At 54.7% G+C, this 8,887-nt stretch overlaps 1 protein-coding gene across 11 annotated transcripts in view; it reads left to right on the plus strand.

The window, feature by feature from the left end:
* Positions 1-8,887, plus strand: part of Ahdc1 (AT-hook DNA binding motif containing 1) — a 67,712-nt gene that overhangs the window by 27,621 nt on the left and 31,204 nt on the right. For 4 of the 11 annotated variants that reach the window (XM_029565205.1, XM_029565204.1, XM_029565201.1 and 1 more), the window contains exon 3: positions 7,719-7,894. The exons of 5 other annotated variants lie outside the window; for them this stretch is intronic. The gene's annotated coding sequence lies outside the window, so the exon portion shown is untranslated. Of the gene's footprint in view, positions 1-172; positions 471-7,718; positions 7,895-8,887 lie in introns of those variants that run through there. 2 more of the 11 variants (XM_029565206.1, XM_029565207.1) reach the window with 2 other exon arrangements.

Raw genomic sequence — 8,887 nt, forward strand, 5'->3', positions numbered from 1 at the left:
CTCCCGGCCTGGGCGGCAGAGAGGGGCCAGGTGCAGGCAACGCCCCTCCCCCCGCCGCCTGGTTTCCCTCTCGGCCCGTCACCTCTCGCCGGAGTCAGAAGCCCTGCGGCCTCCTCCGGGAGGGGGCGGGGGCTGCGGGGATCAGGGGGGCAGCCAGGTAGCTGGAGGGGCGGCGGCGGGAAAACTCGGAGGCGGATTCTTGGGTCCCAGGACTGCTGGCCCGGCAGACCCGCGCCGCCTCCTGCTCGAGCCAGGCGTCGAGGGCTTCTCTAGAAGGGAAGCGAGTCCGTCCTCTCCCGGTTTCCCTCTTCCACCAGCTGCCGAGCTGGGGGCGAACCGCTGGATAATTTTCCCAACGCCGGTGGCAGCTTTCTTTAAGGGAGACTCTGCACCTTGCAGGTCCAGGAGTCCAGAAAGGGCCCCCCGAGAAGGGCCTTCCCTTTACAGAGCCCTGAGACCCAGGGGAGTTGGTAAGTGACCTCTCAGGGCTCACTTTGGGCACTGCCGGGGCGGGGCGGGGGGCTACTGCCCTTTGTGGGGGTAAGAGGTGCTGTCCCTCAACTTTGCCAAGTTCCAGCACCATTTGGTACTCTGCAGACTGATGAGCCGTTTGGCCACTCGGCAGGCGACTCCTGCGCCTTGGTGTACACTCTCCCCAAAGCCAATGATTCCTGTTCAGTTCCAGTGCCCGCCCCCAGCAAGAGCACCCACATCACGCTAAACAAAGCAGTGGTTGATAGGCCCAGTTGGCATGCTTTATCAGTCACTGCCCCAGTGACCTTGGGCAAGTCTCTTCCCTTCTGTTTCCCTTTCCCTTGTCTCCCTGAAAAATTAGATAACAATAGGTCTGGGCCTTGTGGGGCTTAAAATTGAACTTGTAAAGCAATTAGGGTGATATCTGCCCATAATAAGGACACCCTTCCAGTCCTAATCAGGGGCATAGAGACCACCCTCAAAGTATTAATCCCATCCACCGTCCACCGGACCTGTGAAGTGTGGCTACCCAAGGGAAGGGAAGGATGAAAAGGGAAAGTCGTTGGCTTTATTGAGTGTTGATTTACTCATTAAATGTGCATTTAATGTTGTTGCACTCTGCTAGGTCTATGCTAGGAGAAGAAAGTACTGGGAGCTGGGGGCAAAGACTGGTCACAATTATTGAAAGTGTATGGGTCCATAGAAGTCTTTCCTGTTAGGCCAGCTCCGAGTATGGATGGGAAAACAGGCCCGGGGACGGGGCTGACTGGTCTCCCAGTGCTCCTCACTGTTGTTCCACTGGGGGGTTGGCAGGAGCACAAAGGCTTGGCTTTTCCAGGTGTATGGCCCAGGCAGGCTTAAAGCTGGTGGAATTCTGCCTTTGCCTTTCTTTCCGGCTCCTTGCTGACCTTCTTGACCACTGCCAGATGCCCAGATTCAAATTCAAATTCCTCTTGGCTCCACCTCAGCCCAGGAAGTACACCTGGGCTCTTGCTGTTCCCACCCTTCCCAACCCCCACCTCCCCCCAGTTCTCCTGTTTCCTGTTTGATTGGCCTTCCTTGTCCTCTGGGAAAGACTAGTATATTGGAAGGCGCTCAAGATTCCATATGACTGTGTCAGCTTGAGGTCTATCTCTGAGACTCAGTTTGCTTTTCTGCAAAATGGAGTTGAAATAAAAGCTACCTAGGAAGGGCTGTGTATGTAGCTAAGGAGTAAAGTGTTTCCCTCTCAGGCCCAAGGCCCTGGATTTAATCCCTAATATCGTGTGTGTGTGTGTGTGTGTGTGTGTGTGTGTGTGTGTGTATCCTTTGAACACCTCTTCATTCATCATCCCAGAGGCTTCCTGGCAGAGATCTACTTAAATAATGCAATAATGCTGTGAAACTAGAGATTTTGCTCTGAAGGCCAGATACAGGGAGTACACTAACCTTCCATGGCTAAACCATGGAAATCCAGCAAGCCCACTCTGAACCACCACACAGGGGCAGCTTATTTTGTAAAAGCAAAGTGTTACAGACCAGGCTGCCAGCCTATGGTGTAGGCAGCAGGGTTGTAGAACAGGTCCCATTGGAAAGCAACGTGCATGTGTCTGGCTAGTTTCTCTCTAACCCGTAGAGGGCTCACAGTGAAGGGCTGAATAAAAGAAAAAAGCTGGAACTTTTTAATCCCAGCACTCGAGAGGCAGAGGCAGGTGAATCTCTGTGAGCTCAAGGCTAGCCTGGCCTGCATAAATTGCAGGCCAGCTGGGGCTACAGGGAGACCCTGTCTCAAAAAGACCAAAAGACAGGTGGGCATGGTGACGCATGCCTTTAATCCCAGCACTCGGGAGGCTGAAGCAGGCGGATCCTCTGTGAGTTCGAGGCCAGCCTGGTCTACATAGTGAGTTCAAGGACAGCAGGGGCTACAGGGAGACCCTGTCTCAAAAAGACCAAAAAAAGAAAAAAAACCAAAAGAAAAAAGCTAGAACCAGCAGTTAGGCTGTGTGACTTTAAACAGGCTACTTCCCTTCTCTGTTTCCTTCTGCCTAGCAGAGGAGGCTAGATTAGTGACTCCCTCAGGCACCTTCTAGCTCTGACAGGCTCCAAGCCTCTGTTGACTGATGTAACCTAGGAGATAGGAGCACACAGAGAACCAAGTCAGCTGGGAGATCCCTGTCAAGGTATCCCCCACCCCCCAGAAGGCTGGAGCACCCTCCTTACTGAAACACACCCTTCAGGGATCCTGACGCAAATTGTGGTGGGTGGAGGGGGCATATCACCGAAGTGAGTGGCACTGCTGATTCCCTGGGTCCCTGCTATCTGGAGAGATGCCTGTGCTCAAGAATAAGAGCTTGTGTCAGGCGGGGCTGAGAGACTGCATGCTTCTAAGGGAAAGGAATGTGTGTGTCAGGGACCAGTCAGGCCTTCAGAGATGAAGTACTGGGCATGGGGCGACTAGCTTGTTGAATGCATGTCCAGAATAGCCGTCGTAGGGGCTGTTTATGAGTGTGCTCTAGACAAGGAGGCTGGTGGTAGGCAAGAGGAAAACATCTAAGCCAGAGAACTGACAGGGCAAGCTGCGGGGCAGGCTACAGCCTCCCAAGTAGTAGAGGAGTTTGGCGTGTGCCTTAGGTTTGTCCCCTTGGTTATGGGAGTTGAGCTGAATCACACTGTTCAGAATTGCAGCTGTCATGTTCTGTTGTGGGGGTTATCTGTGTAGGGGTGTTGTCAGGGTTTCCTGAATGTCTGGGAGGTGTGTGTAAGATAGTAGGTAGCCCCTGACCGTTTGGAAAGCTATCAGATTGTTCTTGGCTATCTATTGGTATTTTCAGGCTTCCAATCAGTCCTGGCTATGTTTTGGGTTCTTCTTACCTCTATCCCCTACCGATAGGGAGGCCTGAAGACTGGGTGAAAGCAGAGACTGGGAAGGCAGCCTGCCTTCCCCAGTCATTTGCAGGTAGGCAGGCTGCTGCTAGCCTCTCATTCACAGTAATTTTACCACGGTGCCTAAATCAGGAACAGGCGTGAATTGACCTTTTAACCCCTTCCCCACCGCGGGATTAGACTCTGTTTCCTGTTCAATCTCCTCCAGAACCAGTTCCATCCCACCTCACCACCCCCCCCAAACAGTGGAGTGGATAAGCAACCCCCTCCACGCTTTTCTCCCTCCACTCTTATCGGGCCTTGGGGGGGCCTGAGGGCCAGGCTGGTACAGGGTCTGGCAGGAGCTGAGGGCCCAGGCGGGAGTGATAAATATTGAAGAGGAGGGATTTCGGTGTGGGCTGGAGCAGCTGCAGTGGTTCGAGTGTCACACTATCTCTCCCCAGGTTTACTGACCCATTTCCATTCACGCGGCTGCTGGTTTCCTAGCAACGGCAACAGTCCCCCCAGAACAGGCGGAGTGTGTGTCTGCCATTAGCGACTGCTGCAACTGTGTCAAGGTTACCCCGCTCCCTGCAAACCCACCCCAGCGGGTTTGTTTTCTGCCAGCGCCTGGCACACACCATGCCAGCCAGGCAGGGGGAGAGAAGAGGGCTGGAGGCCAGCCTAGGGGCTTGGGTGGGGATGGGGGGCGAGGAGGAGCTGCGGTTCCCAGTCCAGTGGGAGCCAACTTGGACCGAGTCCGAAGGCACCCCCCCCTTGCTGGTGGAATTCCTGAGCCTGAGGGGAGCAGGGGGTGGAGCTGTCCCTCAGCCCTGACCCCCGAGATTCCAGAGCCTGGGGGGAGGGGTATGGGCCCCAGGGGCCTCTGGGAAGCCTGCCTGGTCTGACCCCACCTGGCTTGTTCTCCTGCCCTGGCTTCTTCCCACTTGCATAGCAGCTCAGTGCTCTCCTGCTCTCAGCTCTTTTGTCCCAGCCTCTGTGCCTGGTCTCCCCCTTCAGACTCCCCAGGGCAGGGTTGTATTTCTCCCATCAGACTAGGGGCTCCTGAGGTTGGAGTTCATGAAGTCTCTTCTCTGCCCTCAGCACCAGTTCTTGGCAGTTTTCCTACATCATGAGAGTAGGGATGAAACATTTAGGGTGGCAGAGGACAGCTTCTTAATCAGGACTAATGAGGCAGGCGGATGCCCCCATCCTCTTGGTGAAGTAGGCTGTGCCTGCACATACCCTGACCCCCCTCCCATGCAGCATTCATAGGACTGGCTTTAGGAAGAACAGCACCCCTTCCTGAAAACCAACTGCAAGGAGTTAAACAGCCCCCCACCTTGGTATGTGAGCTCTCCTGCGCTGGGGGGATGGGAATATAGGGGTCTGTCACCTTATAGCCACTCTTGTGGTCAGCTCAGACCTGACCAGTCACATTCCTACCCAGGAGGGCTGTCGCTTGAGGCAAGGGGCAGGGGCAGGGACCTGGAGGGGCTTGAGTTCATAGGAATGGAAGGCCTGGGGGTAGACCCCACCGAGAAGCTGGGGCAAGGGGAGAAGCTGGGGCAAGGGGTAGCTGGAAATGATATCTGAATCCACTTCCCATTCTCTAGGCTTCAGCTTCCCTGTCTTTCCTCCCAGTTTGCACTCCCTCAACCCTTCCAGGGAGGTTCACATGTCTGTGGCATGGGTACAGACCTGATTCCAACTCTAAACAAAGGGATGAGCGTGACAGAGGCAGTTTCTGACAAGTAGACTGACTCAAGGACTTGTGGGTAGCCTTCCAATGTGACTTTCTGGTGTTTAAAGGAGGTTGGCTGGGTCAGAGGCTCTGGCATCTAGGGTACAGAGCAGTCTATGCTAGACAGGGACTTGGGCGAGGACCTAAGGAGCCTGGTTCTCTGCCCAGCCCTGATGGGCTCCTCATGAGCTCAATCTTCTCCATCTGAATGGCTTAGGCCAGTGGTCTCTAGAGAACCTTCTTGTCCTGTTAGTCATTGGTTATGGGTGAGAGGTGAAGGTGGTTAGCGATGGTCTGGAGAGGTGTGGGAAGCTGCCAGCTCAAGGGGGAGTTGCAACATGATCCCGCAGCGAAAATAGCCCAGGTCATTTTCAGCTGCTTGGGCGAGGTATCTGATCCCTGATCCCAGCAGGGCAGCATGGGCAGGGGGCAGGGAAGAGCATTCTGTAAAGTTCTCTGGGAAATGGGACGCTAGAATGGAAGGCTAGAGAAAGGTGGGCATACCTACTTAGCCTTCAGACCCACCAGACCTTGGCAGGAGCCCAGGAATGAAATGATAAGGAACGGGGAGGGTTAACAGGTTAGAGCTGGACTCTGGGCCCCCTTTGCGTCTAGGCCTGGATGAGGTGAAAGGTCAGCCCCAAGGAGTCCAGTGCACAGCTGGGGAAAGAGTAACCAGATCCTCCTCCCTAGCCAGGCTCTGGAATCACAGCATGGCCTCCCCCAGGAAAGGTGCTTTGACATCCCCTGGAAGGAGTTTGTTTGGACTTACTCTCAGCAGGGGTTGTGGACTAGGGGAGAGGTCTAGGCACACAGGAATGGGTAGTTGCAGGCTAGGCATCCCAGCAGTGTTTTGTCATCCTAGGGTCAGGGCGAATTGGAGGTGACCCTGCTAGGAAAGTTAGAGGTAGCATGTTTCGGCTCCACCCTCACTCTGGACCCCATTTTTATAATGATTCTTGGAGGCCAGGTAGGATGGGGTTGGTAGCACAGAAGTAGGAGATGCTCCCCACAACACACACACACTAAGTTAGAATTGCTGGCCTGGTACTAGACTCACATTGACATGTGTGTGGGATGAATTACACATCCACTCAGACATGGCTTTGTTGTCTGGTCGTGTGTGGTAGGGTGCTTGGGGGGGTGGTAAGATGTGATGGGAGGCAGAGATAACACATTCAAGAACTTGAACACCTAAGCCCTGCTTGACCTGGGCTCAGATCCTTGCTCTCTTAGTGTTGAGATCAGGGCCCACAAACACTTAGGCTAGGTTTTAACCTAAACATATTTATCCATCTGCAGAATAGGACAGAACAAGTATTCACTAGAAAGTAATGTGAGCTGGCTGGGTATAATACACTCATTAGTAGAGCACTTGTTCAGCATGCTTGAAGCCCTGGGTTCAATTTCCTAGCATTATCCCAAAAAGGGAGGTGGTAGTAATAAATCTTATTGGATGCCAGGGTCACACAGTGCCTGGATGGCAATCTGCCTCCAGAGAAAGACAGAGAGGGTAGTTGTGAGACTGTAGCTGGGTCTCTGTTCCAAGGCTGCACCTGGGGCTGTGGGCTATCTATTAACTGATTGGATGGGTAAGTCAAGGTGTGTATGAGGCAGGGGTTGGCTCAGCATAGAGCTGTTCCTACAGCTGACCTCAGAGACTAGAGGCAGCTCCCCACACTCCACCCTGGCAAACTTTGTGTGGCTGTGTAGGTGTAACTGTCCCGAGTGCGCCTGTAGGTAGGTATGCTTGAGAAGGCACAGGCATTCTGAGAACAAGCTGCCTTTTGTACGCTTTCAGCCCCCAGCTGGGCTGGGCTCTCTCTGGGGGATCCCCTGTTTTTGTGCCCAGCTCCCCGCCCACGGACAGTGCCTCTGCCCTGCAGCCACCGGTACCCACCTGAGGGGTGCGGACACTCAGAGAGCTCCCTGGGGGGGCGTACCCGGTGTTGAAGAAGAGGGTCTGGGGCAGGATTTGTGCCCAAAGCCCGCCCCCTCGCCTCCAGACATGGCTCCAGGTGCTATCATCTTCCAGGAGCCCTGCCCTGGGACAGCCCGCCTCCTCCGCCACCAGTGGGTGGAGTCAGCAGGAGGTGCCAGAGGAGGCAGGGCTGATGGGCGGGGAGACCTCAAGGCCCCACCCTTCCTGCTGTTTGAGAGGCCATCCTCTGCTGGAGCACTCTACCTTTTCTGCCACCTGTAAACATCTTGCCAAGTTCTACATTCTGCAGAAAACCGTCGCAGAACCGATCCCCTCTCCGGTGTTTTTTCCCAGCTATCTTCACTCTTTCCGTGCCCCTCTGTAAGCATAGCAGTAACAGTACTAATAACCGACTGCCGTCTGAGAAGCAGTGTACTGTGAACCAAACACCGCCCCACCTTGTGTAATTAAGCCCTTTTCACTACTGGGTTGGAGCTCCTCTGAACAGGGGTTACAGACATGGCCTGAATCCGAAAACACTTCTAAATGTTTAGGTTGGGGGACAGATAAGGAGACAGCCCCATGGACAAAATAACCAATGTCCAAAGCCACACAGGATGTAAAACAATCAAAACTAGAAACCCAGGCTCCTGGCTCCCCTCAGACCTTTGGCTCTGAGCGTGACCAGGAGTAGAGAGCTGCAGGGAGAATTGCTAGATGCTTTCCTTTTCCTCACAGGAGAGACACTGTTCAACCCCACCATTCCATACGAAGATCAGAAGAACCTTATGTCTAGCTGTCTTCACTTTCCAACATCTGTACCAGAACCACTGACTTTTGGGAAGAAGAGATGTTGGGGAGCTAAAAGAGCTTTTGCAAGCCAAGGGAGGCAATTCTGGGCTTCGTGAAGTCTTGTAAGCCCAGTGATTGGGGGTTCCTGGGTCTGGGGACATAAAGATTTAGCTTGTAGGTGGGAGGTTCCAAGTTGGGCAAAGAGGAGCGTTGGGAGTGTGTGGGGGTTCATTGCAAGGGAAGCAGAGATTATCCTGGGCCAGCACTACCCCCCCACCACCCACAAGCTGGCCTAGTGGAATGCTGGGAGGCCCCAGGGATGAGGCCAAGCAGCCAAGGTGTCTCCGGTGGCACGGAAGCGGTTAAGAGCTGCCTCAGCCCGTTCCTTCAGACAATTAGTGACATCTCACTTGACAACACCACACTGAGCCGATGCAGACCTCAGCCCCCCTCCTGGCCCCCCCACGGCCGTTTCAGCTGTTTATTCTTGGGCTTTAACAATTGGGATTCTGACTTGGAGGAGCGGGCGCCCCGCTCTGCCCTCTGACCCACCGTCGCCTTGGCAACTGGAGCCCGGTAGGCCTGGGCTCTGCGTTAGGATTACAGATCCTGAATTCACAATCTTGCTGCTTCCCTTCAAGCAGAAGCAACAGCAGCATGTGGGACCTTCGGCTAGACTGGAGGGGACACAGGAAAAGGGTCCCCCAGTGCTAGCCCGAGGCACAAGTGGAAACCTGGGATGACACAGGTGACCTAGAGAAGGGTGCTCCCCTGGGGTAGGGCAGAGCCCAAGAGCCTTGTTGGACTCCCAGCATCTTCCCACAGCTCTCTGGAAACTTTCTTCCTGGTAGAGACCTGAGGGTAGGGGTGAGGCTTCTTCATCACCCCCCTCTTTCCCCCTCAGTCAGCCCCCTACCATGCCCAGAGCTCCAAGTGCCAGCAGACTGTGCCCCTGCCGTGCCCGCCACCATGGCAACAGGCCCCCCTCCCTTGACAGCCCTGCCCCCCCCCAAAAACAGCCAACTGCCCTAGCTGAAACCAGAGCCGATGCATCTGTGAGCCTCATGCCCAGACCCACATTCCATTTCTGTCCTCTGCCCCCCCCCCCCCCCCCC

This window comes from Nannospalax galili, unplaced genomic scaffold, assembly GCF_000622305.1.
Source record: "Nannospalax galili isolate Female #2095 unplaced genomic scaffold, S.galili_v1.0 scaffold1798, whole genome shotgun sequence".
Lineage (NCBI taxonomy): Eukaryota > Metazoa > Chordata > Mammalia > Rodentia > Spalacidae > Nannospalax > Nannospalax galili.